At 39.9% G+C, this 18180-nt stretch overlaps 1 protein-coding gene and 1 pseudogene across 17 annotated transcripts in view; one reads left to right on the forward strand and one right to left on the reverse strand.

The window, feature by feature from the left end:
* Positions 1–18180, forward strand: part of FHIT (fragile histidine triad diadenosine triphosphatase) — a 1470752-nt gene that overhangs the window by 898181 nt on the left and 554391 nt on the right. The gene's annotated exons all lie outside the window — the stretch shown is intronic.
* Positions 11846–12408, reverse strand: LOC131764617 (ferritin heavy chain pseudogene; annotated as a pseudogene).

Raw genomic sequence — 18180 nt, forward strand, 5'->3', positions numbered from 1 at the left:
GCTGTGTTGGGTCTTCGTTTCTATGCGAGGGCTTTCTCCAGTTGCGGCGAGCAGGGGCCACTCTTCATCGCTGTGCGCGGGCCTCTCACTGTTGCGGCCTCTCGTTGCGGAGCACAGGCTCCAGACACGCAAGCTCAGTAGCTGTGGCTCACGGGCCCAGTTGCTCCGCGGCATGTGGGATCCTCCCAGACCGGGGCTCGAACCCGTGTCCCCTGCATCGGCAGGCAGACTCTCAACCACTGCGCCACCAGGGAAGCCCAAACTAACAAAATTTAAATTGAAAGAAAAAATATTAAAAGCAGCAAGGGAAAAGCAAAAAATAACATACAAAGGAATCCCCATGAGGTTATCAACTGATTTTTCAGTGGAAACTCTGCAGGCCAGAAGGGAGTGGCAGGATATGCTTAAAGCGATGAAAGAGAAAAACCTACAACCAAGATTACTCTCCACAGCAAGGATGTCATTCAGATTCGATGGAGAAGTCAAAAGCTTTTCAGACAAGCAAAAACTAAGAGAATTCAGCACCACCAAACCAGCTTTACAGCAAATGCTAAAGAAACTTCTCTAAGTGGGAAACAAAAGAGAAGAGAAAGACCCACTAAAACAAACCCAAAACAATTAAGAAAATGGTAATAGGAACATACATATCAATAATAACCTTGAATGTAAATGGATTAAATGCCCCAACCAGAAGACAAAGACTGATTGAATGGATACAAAAACAAGACCCATAGATACGCTGTCTACAAGAGACCCACTTCAGACCTAGGAACACATAAAGACTGAAAGTGAAGGGATGGAAAAAGATATTCCATATAAATGGAAATCAGAAGAAAACTGCAGTAGCAATACTTGTATCAGATAAAATAGACGTTAAAATAAAGACTGTTACAAGAGATAAGGCAGGACATTACATAATGATCAAAGGATCAATCCAAGAAGAAGATATAACAATTATAAATGTTTATGCACCCAGCATAGGAGCACCTCAATACATAAGGCAAATGCTAACAACCATGAAAGGAGAACTTGACAGTAACACCATAATAGTAGGGGACTTTAATACCCCACTTAAACCAATGGACAGATCATCCAAACAGAAAAATAAAGAAGGAAACACAAGCTTTAAATGACACAGTAGACCAGATAGATCTAATTGATATTTATAGAACATTCTACCCAACAGTGGAAGAATATGCTTTCTTCTCAAGTGCACATGGACTTTCTCCAGGATATATCACATCTTGGATCACAAATCAAGCCTTGGAAAATTTAAGAAAATTGAAATCGTATCAAGCATCTTTTCTGACCACAATGCTATGAGAATGGAAATCAATTACAGGAAAAAAACTGTAAAAAACACAAATACACAGAGGCTAAGCAGTGTGCTACCAAATAATCAAGAGATCACTGGAGAAATCAAAGAAATTTAAAAAATACTTAGAAACAAATGAAAATGAAAACACGATGACCCAAAACCTATGGGAAGCAGCAAAAGCAGTTCTAAGAGGAAAGTTTACAGCAATACAACCTGATCTAATGAAACAAGAAAAACCTCAAATAAACAATCTAACCCTACCCTTAAAACAACTAGAGGAAGAAGAACAAAGAAAATCCAAAGTCAGTAGAAGGAAAGAAATCATAAAGATCAGAGCAGAAATAAAGGAAATAGAAATGAAGAAAACAATAACAAAGATCAATAAAACTAAAACTCGTTCTTTGAGAAGATACACAAAATTGATAAACCCTTAGCTAGACTCAAGAAAAAAAGGGAGAGGACGCAAATCAATAAAATTAGAAATGAAAAAGGAGAAATCACAACTGACACTGCAGAAATATAAAGGATTATAAGAGACTACTGCAAACAACTATATGCCAAGAAAATGGAAAACCACGAAGAAATGGACAAATTCTTGGTACAATTTTCCAAGACTGAACCAGGAAGAATTAGAAAACATAAATAGACCTGTCACAAGCAATGAAATAGAAACTGTAATTAAGAAATCTTCCAACAAACAAAAGTCCAGTACCAGGTGGCTTCACAGGAGAATTCTATCAAACACTTAGAGAAGAGCTAACACTGATCCTTCTCAAACTCTTCCAAAAAATTGCAGAGGGAGAAACACTCCCAAATTCATTCTACAAAGCCACCATCACCCTGATACCAAAATCAGGCAAAGATATCACAAAAAGGAAAATTACAGACCAATATCTCTGATGAACATAGATGCAAAAATCCTGAACAAAATACTAGGAAACAGAATCCAACAGCACATTAAAAGATCATAGACCATGATCAAGTGGGATTTATCCCAGGGATGCAAGGCAAATCAATCAATGTGATATAGCACATTAACAAATTAAGGAATAAAAACCAGGTGATCATCTGAATAGATGCAGAAAAAGCTTTTGACAAAATTCAACATCCATGTACGATAAAAACTCTCCAGAAAGTGGGCATAGAGCAAACCTACGTCAACATAATAAAGACCACTGCCAACATCATTCTCACTGGTGAAGAACTGAAAGCATTTCCACTAAGATCAGGAACAAGACAAGTATGTCCACTCTTGCCACTCTTACTCAACATAGTTTTGGAAGTCCTAGCCACAGCAATCAGAGACGAAGAAGAAATAAAAGGAATACAAATTGGAAAAGAAGAAGTAAAACTGTCACTGTTTGCCGATGACATGATACTATACACAGAGAATCCTGAAGACGCCAGCAGAAAACTACTAGAGCTAATCAAAGAATTTGGTAAGGTTGCAAGATACAAAATTAATGCACAGAAATCTCACATTCCTATACACCAACAACAAAAAATCAGAAAGAGAAATTAAGGAAACCCTCCCATTTACCATTGCAACAAAAAGAATAAAATACCTAGGAATAAACCTGACTAAAGAGGCGAAAGACTTGTACTCAGAAAACTATAAAACACTGATGAAAGAAACCAAAGATGACATAAACAGATGGATAAATATACCATGTTCTTGGATTGGAAGAATCAACATTGTGAAAATGACTATACTACCCAAAGCAATCTACAGATTCAATGCAATCCCTATCAAACTACCAGTGGCATTTTTCACAGAATTAGAACAAAAAATTTTTACAATTCGTATGGAAACACAAAGACCCTGAGTAGCTGAAGCCATCTTGAGAAAGTAAAATGGAGTTGGAGGAATCAGGCCCCCTGACTTCAGACTAATCAAGACAGTATGGTATTGACACAAACCAGAAATTTAAATCAATGGTACAAGATAGAATGCCCATAGATAAACCCATACACCTATGGGCACCTAATTTATGACAAAGGAGGCAAGAATATACAGTGGAGAAAAGACAGCCTCTTCAATAAGTGGAGCTGGGAAAACTGGACAGCTACATGTAAAAGAATGAAATTAGAACACTTCCTAACACCATACAAAAAAGTATACTCAAAATGGATTAAACACTTAACCAGACACTATAAGACTCTTAGAGGAAAACATACGAAACACACTCTTTGACATAAACCACAGCAAGATCTTTTTTGACCAACCTCCTAGAGTAATGGAAATAAAAACAAAAATAAACAAATGGGACTTAATTAAACTTAAACGCTTTTGCACAGCAAAGGAAACCATAAACAAGACAAAAAGACAACCCTCAGAATGGGAGAAAATATTTGCAAATGAAACAACAGACAATGGATTAATCTCAAAATATGCAAACAGCTCATGGAGCTCAATTTCAAGAAAACAAACAATCCAGTTAAAAAATAGACTGAAGACCTAAATAGACATTTTACCAAGGAAGACATGCAGATGGTCAAGAGGCACATGAGAAGATGCTCAACATCACTAATCATTAGAGAAATGCAAATCAAAACTACAATGAGGTATCACCTCACACCAGTCAGAATGGCCATTATCAAAAAATCTAGAAACAATAAATGCTGGAAAGGGTGTGGTGAAAAGGGAACCCTCTTACACTGTTGGTGGGAATGTAAGTTGATACAGCCACTATGGAGAACAGTATGGAAGTCCCTTAAAAAACTACAAATAGAACTACCATATGACCCAGCAACCCCACTACCGGGCATATACCTTGAGAAAACCATAATTCAAAAAGAGATATGTACCACATTATTCACTGCAGCACTATTTACAGTAGGACATAGAACCAACCTAAACGTCCACTGACAGATGAATGGATAAGTAATATGTGGCACATATATGCAATGGAATATTACTCAACCATAAAAAGAAAAGAAATTGAGTTATTTGTAGTGAGGTGGGTGGACCTAGAGTCTGTCATACAGAGTGAAGTAAGTCAGAAGAGAAAAGCAAATACTGTATGCTAATGCATATATATGGAATCTTAAAAAAAAAATGGTACTGATGAACCTAGTTGCAGAGCAGGAGTAAAGAGGTAGACAGAGAAAATGGAGTTGAGGACATGGGGTGGGAGGGCAAAGCTGGGGCGAAGTGAGAGTAGCATTGACATATATACACACTACCAAATGTAAAATAGTTGGCTGGTGGGAAGCAGCAGCATACACAGGGAGGTCGGCTCAGTGCTTTGTGACCACCCAGAGGGGTGGGATAGGGAAGGTGGGAGGGGAGGGGATATGGGGACATGTGTGTGCATATGGCTGATTCGCTTTGTTGTACAACAGCAACTAACAGTAATATGAAGCAATTATACTCCAATAAAGATCTATTAAAAAAAACAACAACAACAACAAAAACAAAACACACACACAAAAAGGATCTTGAGATGAGATACCCTGAATTATCTGGGTGGGCCCAGCATAATCAAAGGGTCTTCGTAAGAGGGAGGCAAGGGAGTCAGCGTTAGAAAAAAGGAAATATGACAACAGAGGCAGAGATTGCAGTCATGCTCTTTGAAGATTGCAGAAGGGGTCACAAACCAAGGAATACAGGCAACCCCTAGAAACGGAAAAAGGCATGGAAATGGATTCTCCCTTTCAAGCCTCCAGAAGGAAGCTGCCCAGTTAACATCTTGCCTTCAGCACTGTGAAACTGACTTCAGACTTCTGGCCTCCAAAACTGTAAGAGAATAAATTTGTGTCACTCTAAGCCACAAAGTTTATAGTTAACTTGTTACAGCACCAATAGGAACTTAATACAGAAATTCATAAACTTATAAAATGTCAGGTAATGAGTGCTGTAGTCCAACAGGAGTATAGTTCTGCTGATGAGGAACGTGATGCTCCCTCCACCACATCACATGTTCAGGGTGCCAGTAATTGTGGTTCTGACCCTTCCGATGAGGTGTATGTGTTGTGACAAGGCCCAAAGGATAGAGATTTGGGACTTGGGTGGAATTTACTTGATGTATTACACTGCTTCCTGAAGGCTTTTTTTTCTTTCTCTCTCTTTCTCTCTTTTTAAAAACAACTCGGTTCTTTTTATGAAGGAACATTTCCCTCTACTAATCCCATACCTTTCTCTTCAACTTTCCCCCTAGTTTATTTTCCTGATTTCTATTTCACTCTTGATTCAGTGCTGTTCTTTTCAGAGAAGAAAATCTTCCTTTTAACTTCCAAGGAAAGAGGCAGGCACTCTTTGCTTCTTATTGTGATTTGATGGGGGGGGTGATTTTCAGTAGGTCTCAGGTCCAGAAAATCCTATACTGCTTTGTGGCTGCATTGTGTCATGACGTGTTGAGATTTTTAGGTGGCCGATACGGAATCTTGGATTAGTCATTCCCAGTACTAATGTTCCGTAGCATCTATGGAGTTTTGGCAGTTCCTCCTACATATTAGCTGTCTGCTTGGTGCAGTGATTTGTTAACAGAAATATATCATTATTTTAATATTTTTCTTAGCGTTTTTATGAGGTTCCATCCCATGCAAACTGCATGTTGGTCGCTTTGTGGTAGTTAACTATTGCAGTGTCCGTGAAATTTGGGTATGGATGGGATTCATTGTGAAGAGTAAGCAATAGAAAAATCTAATGAGAAACAGAGGGATTCTCACAGACCCTGTGATAAAGGGATGGTTTCATTTTGAGAGTTGCTGCATTTCATGTTTATCAAAGATTTACAAATGTCAGTCCCGGGGTAAATAGAATCCTCAGAAAAGTTTAGTGATGTATGTATCTGTTACAGGGATTGATTTTCAAAAGTCCTTAACTAGACTTTGGTTGGTTGATCCTCATACATTCCTATAAGGAAAAAAGTAATTTAAATGGATACAAGATGTTTGATTACTTTAAAATATAAAGTTGAGTAAAAAACTGAACGTTAAAGTTTTAAGAATATATATTATTCACTTAAAATTGACACATTACTGGAACCATATACTTTGCCCTGAAAATTTATTTTCAGATTCCTATACAGCTATGGTTTACAAATTTTATTGTGAGTAAGAATCATTTGGAGTCACTTAATGAAACATTGTTTCTTGGGCCTCTTACCTCAGAGATTTTGTTTCAATCAATTAAGAGTGGACTCTGGAATCTCTATTTTTACCAGTCACTATAGATAATTCAACAATCCTCGGGGTATTCTTCAAGAAACACTGCTATATATACCCCACCAATGAAGAAAATAGTGAGTGTGTGCTATTTAAGAAATTCCGGAAGTCTTTTCAGAAAAATAGTTGTTGGAAACACTGTTTGCCATATGCAAGATATGCTGTGCTGAGTTACAGAACACTTTAGAAAAAGGCTTAATGTGTTTCGAATGAGCCTATGGCGATTGTTAAGGTTCTGGATTTCACTCAAATTTGCAGCATTGCGAGCGGCATCCTTTAGATATGACTGTAATGTGTTTAGCTCAATGACACGGAAACTGGCAGATATTTCTGTAAAAAATACCTACTGAGAAATAGTGCTTTGCTGCCAGTACCTTGATCTGCATACACTGAGCACTTAATAGTTTGCATTTTTTGTTTATTCACTTGTCCTAAATGCTTAATGAATAGGTTCCCTAAGGCTTTAATTTCCAGCCAATCCTAAGTTTATTACTTAAGTTTATCAAGCAATAAACACACTATTGCACTTATACTGTCATGTTTTTATAAAGCAGCTTATAAAAGGTGACATCTGGCAAAGAGGCAGATCTATAAAAATCATGTGGGTGGATATTGTGTCATATTTTCTTCCATACTCCCAGAAAGAGTAATATTATTTTGACACACACATACATACCCACTGTCAACTTTCTATTTTTATAGTTAGCTTACTGCACATATCCTTAAGCTATACAAAACCTTTGGGCTAATGCAGAAAGTGACATTTCTGCATATTTATTACAATGCCATTTTAGAGGTTGACTTTGCCTGATAGGATTTTTCCAAGAACAGTGTTATTTTCATGACAGTAGACATTGTTGAGAACAATACTATTGTGCAGTTAGTCAGGAGAGGTCAAATATGGAAGGACAAATCATAAATAGCTTATTTTAATGCTTGGCATGATTATTTCTCAGTATTTGCTAGATACAGGGACAGAAGAAACTAGACCACAACCCTGTCGAGCAGATCCCTAAGTAGTCAGAATCTGAACTAATCCTTTGTCAACATACACCCTACCCCAAAGTTCAGAAACGCTACTCCTAGGTTTATACCCCCAAAATGAATGCATTTATCCACCGAAAGACTGGAGAAGAACATTCATAACAGCTTTCTTTAGAAAAGCCCAAAGTAGAAGCAGCCCAGATGTCCATCAGTCACTGAATGGATAAATGTAGTAGACTTATAAAATGGAATACTTCACAGCAGTGAAAACATACCACCTATTGTCCCATGCAGCAACATTAATGAATCTCACAGACAGTTGAATGAAAGAAGCTGGCTACTGAAGAGTACCTACTGTATGATGTACTGTATTGGAAAATTCAAGAACTGACAGAACTGACCAATGGTGATAGACAAGCGCTTGTGTGTGTGTGTGTGTGTGTGTGTGTGTGTGTGTGTGTGTGTGTGTGTGTGTGTGTGGAGAGAGAGAGAGAGTCTTCTGGAGTGATGGAAACACAGTGTTTCACTGTCTGGGTCCTGGTTACCTGTGTGTATACATATGCAAAAATGCAGAGTGGCACACTTAAGATTATTCCACCTTACTATATGTTCTGGATACCTATTGCTGTGTAATAAACCATTGAAAAACTCAACAGCTGAAAACAGTTTGTTGGTATTATATCTCACAATGGTGTGGGTCAGGGATGTGCAAAGGGCAGTGCAAGGGTGATTGGCTTATCTCATCCAGTAAAGTCTGGTGCCTCGACTGGGGCGACTCCAATGGCAGAAAGTCAGTTAGGTTCCCCCCTGCCCCTTCTCTCTCCCCGCCCCACCCCCTGTGGCTATCTAAACAGGCTTTCTCGGGACATGTTGACCTCAAGATGGTCAGACTTCTTACCTTAGAACAGTTCATGACTTTAAGAGCTGGTGTTTTAAGAGAATAAGTGGACACAACAGTTTCTTAAGACCTGGGCAGACAGAGTAAGTTCGGCTGAATCCTCTTGGTCAGAGTACTTACCGAGCCCACCAGACTCAAGGAGATAGACCCCCCTACCTGTCACTGGAAGGGATGTTAAAGATTTTGTGGCCACACCGTATAGACGCAACATCTCAATTTAAAAGTTTTCTTTAAAAACTTAAAATCGGTCACATTACTCTCAAAACTTTATTTTCTGTTGGAAGGTATTGCAAAATTTAAATCTAGTTCCAAAAAACACAAACAGCAAAAGAGATCCTCCAGCTGAAATCACAATTTCCATCCTATCATACATCTCCTCTCCATTTCTTTTTGAGGTTGAAAATTCTGTGACTTTTTCTTATGTTATTTGAAGTTTCTGGGCTTTGAGTTTTATTTTGCCAGGCTTGGGTGAACTTAGACTTCTGTTTAATCATTTACGGCCTAAAGTTAACTGTCAGACTGAAGTCAGACAAGGCTTCTGATACAACTGAACTCCTTTGCTCCTTTTGATTTATGGATAATGAATTTGCCCTCTTATGGTCATAGTATGATTTTTAAGAAAGAAATCCTATATTTCTTTATTAATCATCTATCAGAGCTATATTGCTCAACCGGTCTGTTTGTACAAATCCTTATTAAGAGGTGAGCACAGGGCAGCTGCATTTATGAAGTGAAGTTTTATATGAGATTGACTGGCAATGTTTATTCAAGCTAAATAAAACCAGCGTGAAAGCAGAGCCTTTTAAATTATTTGGCTTCATTTGAACATGCCACTGATGTAGACAGCTTGGGAAAGCAGTGTGTGTACACAGAAAGCTACATTATCAAACATATCGAAAGGTTTCAATGCCAGCACACCAAACATCTCTAGCAGAGATAATTACTGCACCCACGCTGGGCACAATTTAGGTCAAAAGAAGCGCTTCAGCCAGATCTTTAGACAACATTGTACATCTCATTTGAAGTTTTGGGGACCATATCTCAATTTTGTGCCAGTATGTTCAAAGTCCATTTTACAGAGTCAAGGTTAGAAAAATCTGACTTCATATCCTCTCAGATTTTCTTTTTAATTAATTGCAGAATGCTGTCCTTTGGCTCCCTCCCCACAACCCCCATCAAACCAGAAAGAATTTGTGCAATAATTCCATATGACTGTAATTACAAGCCTCTGCTTTTATTTGTCACTTAAAGAGCTTTGCAGTATATAGAGCAGTCAACCCAGCTCCAAAGCCGTATCACTTTGTCAAAAGAGAGTTGTTTGCACTTTACGTGACAAGCTATTTGTATAAAGTGCCAGGGTTTGAACGAAATATACAGCATGAAATCTAAGTTATAGATGATGGAATCTTGTTTGTAGTGCTTGTCATTTGCTGCTCACTCTTTCCCCACCAGCCTTCTAACTCACCCCCCACCAATCGAATGGGACTGTTTTGAAGAGACCCCTTTAATTTTGACAATATTAATGGTGTTGTTTGAACCACATCAGAAGGCACACAATTCTAGAGTTTGATGAACACATTCGTTTCCTCTCACTCATCTCTGACTCTTGAATACTGGTAGACCGCTTAGAAAAATGCTAACGTGCATATTTGTATATGTGTCATGTCTAAAGCATGTTTTTGTGTACAAATAATATCCATGTGTGAGTCTGTGAGTATAACAGAAGCATGACCTTAGGAATTGGCTAGATTCTAATCCATTCCCTTCTGTTCTCAAGCAGTATGACCTGGGACAAAATAAGATGTTTGAATTTGTTTGCTCATCTGTAATTTGGGGGAACTAATCCCAACCCTCAGGATTATTGGTGCATTGGTTGTCATGTGTGGCATATCATGAACACTGGAAGTCCCTACATTCTTAGGACTATCACAGTAAGCACATTTTCTCGGCTGCGAGTTGAGCTGATTCTCTGTAGAAGGTTTTTTGGTTTTTGTTTTAATCTAAACATTTCCAAGAATTAGTTATTCATATTTAAATTGTTAACAAATGTAAAATATATATATATATACATTTGATACCTACTTCATGTAGATATCAAATATATATATATATATATGTTCGATACCTACTTCATGTCGATATCCTTCACGGTAAACTAGGTCCCTCCTGGGATATAGCATTTCCACCATGCTTCTCAAAGGTGTTCACAAGCCAGCACCAGTGGCTTATTATCACCCACAGGCCTATGCAAAATACGGATTCTCAGATCCCAACCCAGACCTTTTGAAATAGAAACTGCATTTCAACCTTTATTTATTTTCACACAAAAGTTAAAGAAGAACCTTTCTAGTAGAGTGATTACTGGTTCTTAAATTGGAAGACCTAGGTTCTCATGGAGGTCTTTTTTTTTTTTTTTTTTTTTTTAAGGTTTTTAACCATGACCTTCAGTAAGAAATAGATTTAATATCATTACCCAACAAAGAGGAGCATACATACTCATAAACACATGTAGTTAAAACAAAGTTGCACCAAACAGTATTTACCCTTTGCTGTATGCTGAGCACTCAGATATTTTTAATTTCAATTTAAAACATGCCAGCCATGGCCCCTGATATTGATTTTATAATCATTCTTAAAGAACTGTTGTTTTACATGACCTTGTGCATTTTTTCCTCCCCAGGCCTTGATTTTCTCAACTGTAAAAGCATGTATGTTGTATCAATTGATTTCAAATGTCTCTTAGCTTAAACAGCCTGTGATGCACTTCAAAAAGTGAAAATCCACTTCTGGACCACATTTTAAAAGCAGCATGTTTATTGGTTATTGTATGTGTTGTTTTTTTGTTTGTTTGTTTGTTTGTTTGTTTTTGGTTTTTGTGGTACGCGGGCCTCTCACTGTTGTGGCCTCTCGCGTTGCGGAGCACAGGCTCCGGACGCACAGGCTCAGCGGCCATGGCTCACGGGCCCAGCCGCTCCGCGGCATGTGGGATCTTCCCGGACCGGGGCACGAACCCGTGTCCCATGCATCGGCAGGCGGATTCTCAACCACTGCGCCACCAGGGAAGCCCTGTATGTGTTGTTTTATTGAGAGGGCCGGAAGGAGCGCAGACAAACAATGGCTCACAGACCACAGCTTTTGCATAATAAAAGCTCACGGCCCAGAGCAGTAGAGGGTGCAAAGTGAACAATTACATGCAGGTCCTAAACATGTGTCATTATTTAAAACAAACAAAACACACTTTTAAGCTTTAAAAAATGTGTATACTTTGTCAGTGTGTAACTACAACATAGTGAACTAAATCCTCATCCTGTCTAATACACAATCAGAATATTTTGGGGGGGTGGGGAGGTACCAAATTACTTCATTCGAAGGAATGGTACTAAGGAAAGAACTTGCAGATGTTTTGGTACAACTTATAGAAAAGGTAAAGGTAACCCAAACATGTATGCACTGGCTACAGGAAGCCAGCCTAAGGCTTAGCTCTCATTATCACTGCATTCCAGGGTGTGCTTGTCAAAGAGATACTCTGTCATGCCAGATTCGGGCGCGGGCCCCCATCTTGGGCAAGCTGGTTATGTGGTCACCCAATTCTTTGATGGATTTCACCTGCTCATTCAGGTAATGAGTCTCAATGAAGTCACACAAATTGGGGTCATTTTTGTCAGTGGCCAGTTTGTGCAGTTCCAGTAGTGACTGATTCACACTTTGTTCCAAGTGTAGCGCACATTCCATTGCATTCAGCCCATTCTCCCAGTCCTCTCGGTCTGGTTTCTTGATATCCTGAAGGAAGATTCGGCCACCCCGTTGGTTCTGCAGCGGATTCATCAGTTTTTCAGCATGTACCCTCTCCTCACGAGCGAGATCGGTGAAGAAAGTATTTGGCAGAGTTTTTCAAAGCCACATCACTGCGGTCTAAGTAGTACGACCCGGACAGGTAGACGTAGGAGGCGTAGAGCTCCAGGTTGATCTGGTGGTTGACGGCGGCCTCCGAGTGCTGGTGGTGGTGCCGGCGCCCCTGCGAGGGGGACGCGGTCGTCATGGCGGGAGGCCGAGGAGACGCGGCGGCGGGGACCTGGGGGCGGCCGGAGGGCGCCGTGAGGTGGTGGCGAGGGCTGGCGATGGGCGGCCGGCCGGAGCGGGGGACGAGCGCCGGGTTCCGTCCAAGCACTGTTGAAGCAGGAAACTGTGGCGACTCTCCGCGAAGACTGTCCACGATCAGAATATGAGGCAGGCTTCTGTTGAGAAAAAAACGGTGACTCTGCAGTGCAGAAAGCTGACAACATCTTGACCGGTGATCAAAATTGCAAGATCCCCAGTGAAGGGCAGTCATCGTGTCCTTCCTGATGTGATACCCTGAGAAGGGCACAATGTGGCCAGTACAGTTTTGGGGCCAGGAATACGTAACCCGAATCCAATCTCCAGGACACATCAGAGAAACCCCAGTAAGGAATAGTTCTATGAAGAAAAAAAGAAAAAGTATGTGGAAAGTACAAGTGGGGATATATCGTGAAACAAAAAAGTCAAAGAAATGTTTGAGATCAAAGGAGACTACAGAGACAGGGGCACTAAATGAGAGCCTATACTAGATCTTACAATGGACAGGGAGAATGCCATAAGGGACATCACTAGTTAATAGACAAAACTGGGAAAGAAGATGGTGGATTAGATAAAGTATGGTACCAATGTTACATTTACTGAAGCTGGTTGCTGTACTGTGGTGATAAGAGAAATTGTCCTTATTCTTAAGAAATGCACACTGAATGAAACTTATTTTCAAAATAAGGACAGGAAATAAACAGTATGTGTATAGGGAGAAAGTGCAAATGATAAGCACATGGGGAAAACGTTAACTCAAGATGGATCTGGGGTGTAGAGAGGTGTTCCTTGTGTTATTCTAGTTCGTGGAATTTGGGGATACATTTGAAATTAATTCCAAATTAAAATTTTTGAAATTTTCCTTCCTCTCCTCTAATGGGTGCCCCTTTGTGTTTCCAGAATGCCTGGAGTGCTTTTGCCTTGGGGCTTGTGCCTTTTTCAAGCCAAGTTGGGCTGAGCTGGAGCCCCCTGTATTCTCTAGTTTCTCGAAGGAAGCTCTTCGCCTCCTCGGGAGCTGACAGAATAGGCCTGCAGTGCCCACCTCCCGTCTCTGCCCTTGTCCCTCAGGCCTTTAGGTCTGTCCCTCTTCTGTCATACCTACCCCTGCCTCAGTGCCCAGGTATATTGCTGATTAGCTGATTCTGTTAGTCTTTCTCACTTGGCCTTTGGCTGACCTTGACCTCTACCCAATTCTTGGCCTCTTGCCCCAGTTCACTATATTCTCCCACCTTTCAGCACCAGTCTCTTGGAGAGAGCACTGCTCTCTTTTGATCTTGAAGGAAACCCAGGATCCTCTTTTTAAAAACACTGTAGAACAGGGACTCAGATACCAACAGATGTCTGCACATACCAGGGAGTCTTGGGCTCTACTGAAGCCAGAAATCCACAGATACCTTTAAAACATTTTTTAAAAGCAATGGTCTCCCTTTCCTGTGGCAGGGGAATGCTGGAGGAATAAACAAAGGTGGCTCTTGCTTGTCTGCTCTGCCAAGTGCCCACCTGGCCAGACAGATTTCACAGCAGTGACCCTCTGTAATTGTCAATTATCCTTCGCAGCCATGTGCCCGCCCTCAAGAAGGTGCAGTCTTATGGATGAGGTGAGACACTTGAATGTGAAACCGACTGATAGCTTGTGTGATGAAGTGCATTCAGAAAAATTATGGTAAATAATACATGGCAAGAATTGGAGGAACCAAAAGACCACTGTGGCTGTGGATGCAGCTTGGCTGATGGAAGAAGTTGGAGAGCAACGAGGATGTGTATCCCAGAATCTCTAGAAAGAGCTTCCTAATGGCTCTGTTGTGAAAGACAAAGCAAACAGGCAAGGAGCCCAGCTCTGGAGCACAGGATATGAGATGGTTCACTGAAAGAGCTCAGGGTCTGAGGGGTGAGGGAAGAGGGCTCAACCATTGGGCTTCAGCCTGCATTTTCACAAAAAGCCTCAATTTAGATTTTAGATATTATTTCCCAAAGAGGAGAGTTACAGAAGTGTTCTAGCTGGAATGCAAAAAGCCCTCTGCCATACCTCTTGACCACTCACCTGACATGTACTTTGAATTTACAAAGGGAAAATTTCACGTGCTGCGGAGCAACTGCACCCATGAGCCACAACTACTGAGCCTGTGTGCCACAACTACTGAAGCTCACGTGCCTAGAGCCTGTGCTCCACAACAAGAGAAGCCACCGCAATGAGAAGCCTGCACATCGCAACGAAGAGTAGCCCCCGCTTGCCGCAACTAAAGAAAGCCCGCGTGCAGCAACGAAGACCCAAAGCAGCCAAAATAAATAAATGAATTACTTTAAAAAAATTTAAAAAGAAAAAAAAGTTCTGTCATTACCTTAGGAATATCTTAATTATTTTGATTTTATTTTTTCCTGTTCAAAGTTTGCTTTTTTTTTTAAACATAGGCATACTTTTTGGACCACTGGTTTGAGATTTCTTCCTTTCTGCTTTTCTCAGTATACCAGGAGCCTCAAAAGCAGAGATCTTCCATCCTCTCAGAAGCCCTGTCCCTCCCCGCCCATGTCTGTAATAACGTCCTCTCGCCATGGGTCTCCTGCACCTGGCCAGGTGGAGTTCTTCTCTTCCTGTCACCTTCCCCACCCCAAGATTAACAGTTCCAAACCTTCTACTGCGAGCACAGTTGGTGCTCAGTTTATTGGTAATTAATGAGTAGTACTCCCTTGACAGAACATAATGGAACTACAGAGCAATCACTTAGAAAGGGAAACAACTGTCAGTTATCCCTCTAATGAATCCTGTTTAGCAGAGGTGATGGCAGCCCGGCTGATGCACAACCTTCTGTACATGGAAAGTGGATCCCTTAAAAACTCCATTTCTGTACTGTGTGTAATTTGCAAGATAACTGCTTTCATGGCCAAATTGTAAAGTGGCTTCAGCTATGGGTAACACTGTAATTTTGGAACTATTCTCAGAACTGATTATTAACTGTTCAATGTTAATATTTGAATATGAGTAAACAGAAACAATTCTTAACATTAAAAAATTTAAATAGTATGGTAGTGGCGGTGACAGTTATTGAGATGATGATAGCAGTGATGTTAACAAATGACATTCATTGAATCATATGTGACAGGCCCTATACTGAACATTTCGTCTGCATCATCTCACTTAATTCTCAGAACAATCGAGTGTTAAAAATCAGTTTTCAGAAGGGCAACTTCATGGCTGTTGTGCAAATATAAACACAGTTTAAGATCTTATTCAGCTCATTAAGAGGGTGAGGGACCTAGTAAGATGTTAAAATTAGTCCAAAAATGATTTGAGATTGTGTGTGTGTGTGTGTGTGTGTGTGTGTGTGTGTGTGTGTGTGTGTGTGTGGAGTGAGTGATTTGATAGGTTGTTGGGCCAGATACAGAACAGGATAATGTCCTCCTGGTCCATAAGAGCTCACACAAGTTACTCTCTCCCATCAGTTGTAAAATAGCCCTGTAAACAGAAAGTCACACCCAGCAGTGGGAACCCTATACTAAAGGAATCCAGTAATCTCATTTGCCTATTTCCAAGTTTGAAATGTTTTTTTCTGATACCTGTAAGGCAGGTAGTGCTATAATCCACACATTACAAATGGAGAAACTGAGGCTTTGTGATGTTGAGTAACTTGGTCAAGGTTATAGGAGAGGCGTAGCGGTGACTGACTTGAGTCTGACTCCTTACACAGCTGGCACTGTGGTGGTGAACAGCATGGGCTCAGTAAATGAACAGGTTTGAGTTCAACTCCCAGTGACCTTGGGCCAGGTAACTACTGTGCCTTTATTTTTTTTCATCTGTGAGGTTGTGTTGCTAATAGTTTTAAGTCACAACGGTGTTGTGAGGTTATGGTAAGGTGACATGTTAAAGCCTTGTGCATGTTGTACATGACATTGCACTCCCTCTGTAAATGTCAGCAGCTGTTGTCATCATCAGTAATGATCATCACGATCGAGCACCACCTGCATGTGTCTTGAAAATAGCAGTGCCCTCATCTTCTCTACCTCCATTGGCCACGGTTGCCTTAAAAATCTGCGCACATCCAGAGTATGAGCTCCAGGAACCTCCATCACAGAAAACCAATTCTCCATCACAGTTTTTGTCCAGGATCATGACCAGATTCAGCTGACCCCAGGAATAGAAAGGTAGTGTGATAGTTGGAAAAGTATCTCTTCCTCCAGGGAACAAAACGACAACAGTGCCATATGGCTTATAAAAAATATTTGCCCCTGCTATTCTATAACCTGTAAGACTTTAAGGATGCATGGATCCATGATAACTGTAGCAGGTATCATTTTAAAAACCTACTCAAAGTAAATATCAGTGTCATACAGCACACGCTAGAGTAGATTGTTCTCAATGGCAAAAATCCAAGCACGGCATTCAGTTTTTCCTTCCTGGAACTCATATTCCCTTGTATCGGTGACAATGGAGTTGAAACGTTTAGGTCTTGTATTGGGTATCATCTCACTGTCTTGCTTTGAGCAGATGAGGTGTTGGAGGCATCTCTATCAATCTTGTCTTTTGGAATTAAGGGGTGCCAAATGACAGAAATCAAAGGTTAAATGACAAAATGGTGTGTGCTTGGTGAATTTACCATTTTTTTAAATAATATTTTTCTGTAGATATTAAGGAGGTTATAATTTTTTAGGAGATAATTCACTGAAGATACACTTCTATACTGGCTCCTTATCTCTGAGATTAGAGCCTTATTGAAGTCAGCATATGTACATTTAGTTACTCACATATATCAAAAATTTCTCTTTATGCTCTCATCTTTGTTGTGTGGGGTAGAAGGAAACATTCATCTCAAAAATGGGACATGATTTCTTGATTTGGAATTCTTCAAAAACACATAAAAATGATTAGCTTTGTCTTCATAGGATTCATGTGTTAGATTTTTGCCTCTTCACAAAAGAAATGCAGCATGTCGGTCTTGTTATTGTGATCCTAAGATGAAGGCAGATACTCATGATTAATTCTTTGTGATTTTCTTGTTATCATTGATAATACAAACAATATGTCTGTACTATTTGAGAGTTGACAAGCACCAAGTATATTTTTAAACATGCCAAGTTTGTTTGGTACTCCTCCTATGTATTTTCTTAAATTTGTGTAATTGTGAAATATTTGTTTCTTGTTGTATATTTAGGATTATTGCCTTATATGCTCTCTCACCATACTGTGAATGGTCAAAGAAACTCAGTTTAATTTTGCAGGTATATTGTTGTGAGGAATTCTTACAAAGAACTACTCTCAAAGGGTTAAGCAGTTGTTCCTAGTGGAAATAAAGTGGACCGAAAAGACATTGAAGAGGCTTGCAAATGATATCTTAGTAACTCATATCATGATCGCCCTATATCTGTTTTTACAGTTTCCTTCTTCCATGGAAAGACTACAGACAGGTTTATTTTAGCTCAGATTTCTATTCCATATGGCCTTGGCACCCTCAGAGCAAATGTATTTTCTATTTTACTCTTAGTTTTCTCAACCAAAATGAGACTTAAGTCACCAGTGAAATATTGCAGGATATATTGACTTAGGAGATATATCTTTTCTAATTTTAACTTCTTTAGAAGTTCAGTTGATATAAATATCCTTTAGTGTAGTTTGCCAGGAACTGTTTACTCTAGTTCTAATCAAAAGTCATACCAAGTCAGAAGAGAATCAGGGGTTAGTGAAGTTCTTCTCAACATTTGTGTCTGTTCTACTTCCTAACGGTCA

The sequence above is a fragment of the Kogia breviceps genome, chromosome 10, assembly GCF_026419965.1.
Source record: "Kogia breviceps isolate mKogBre1 chromosome 10, mKogBre1 haplotype 1, whole genome shotgun sequence".
Taxonomy (NCBI): domain Eukaryota; kingdom Metazoa; phylum Chordata; class Mammalia; order Artiodactyla; family Physeteridae; genus Kogia; species Kogia breviceps.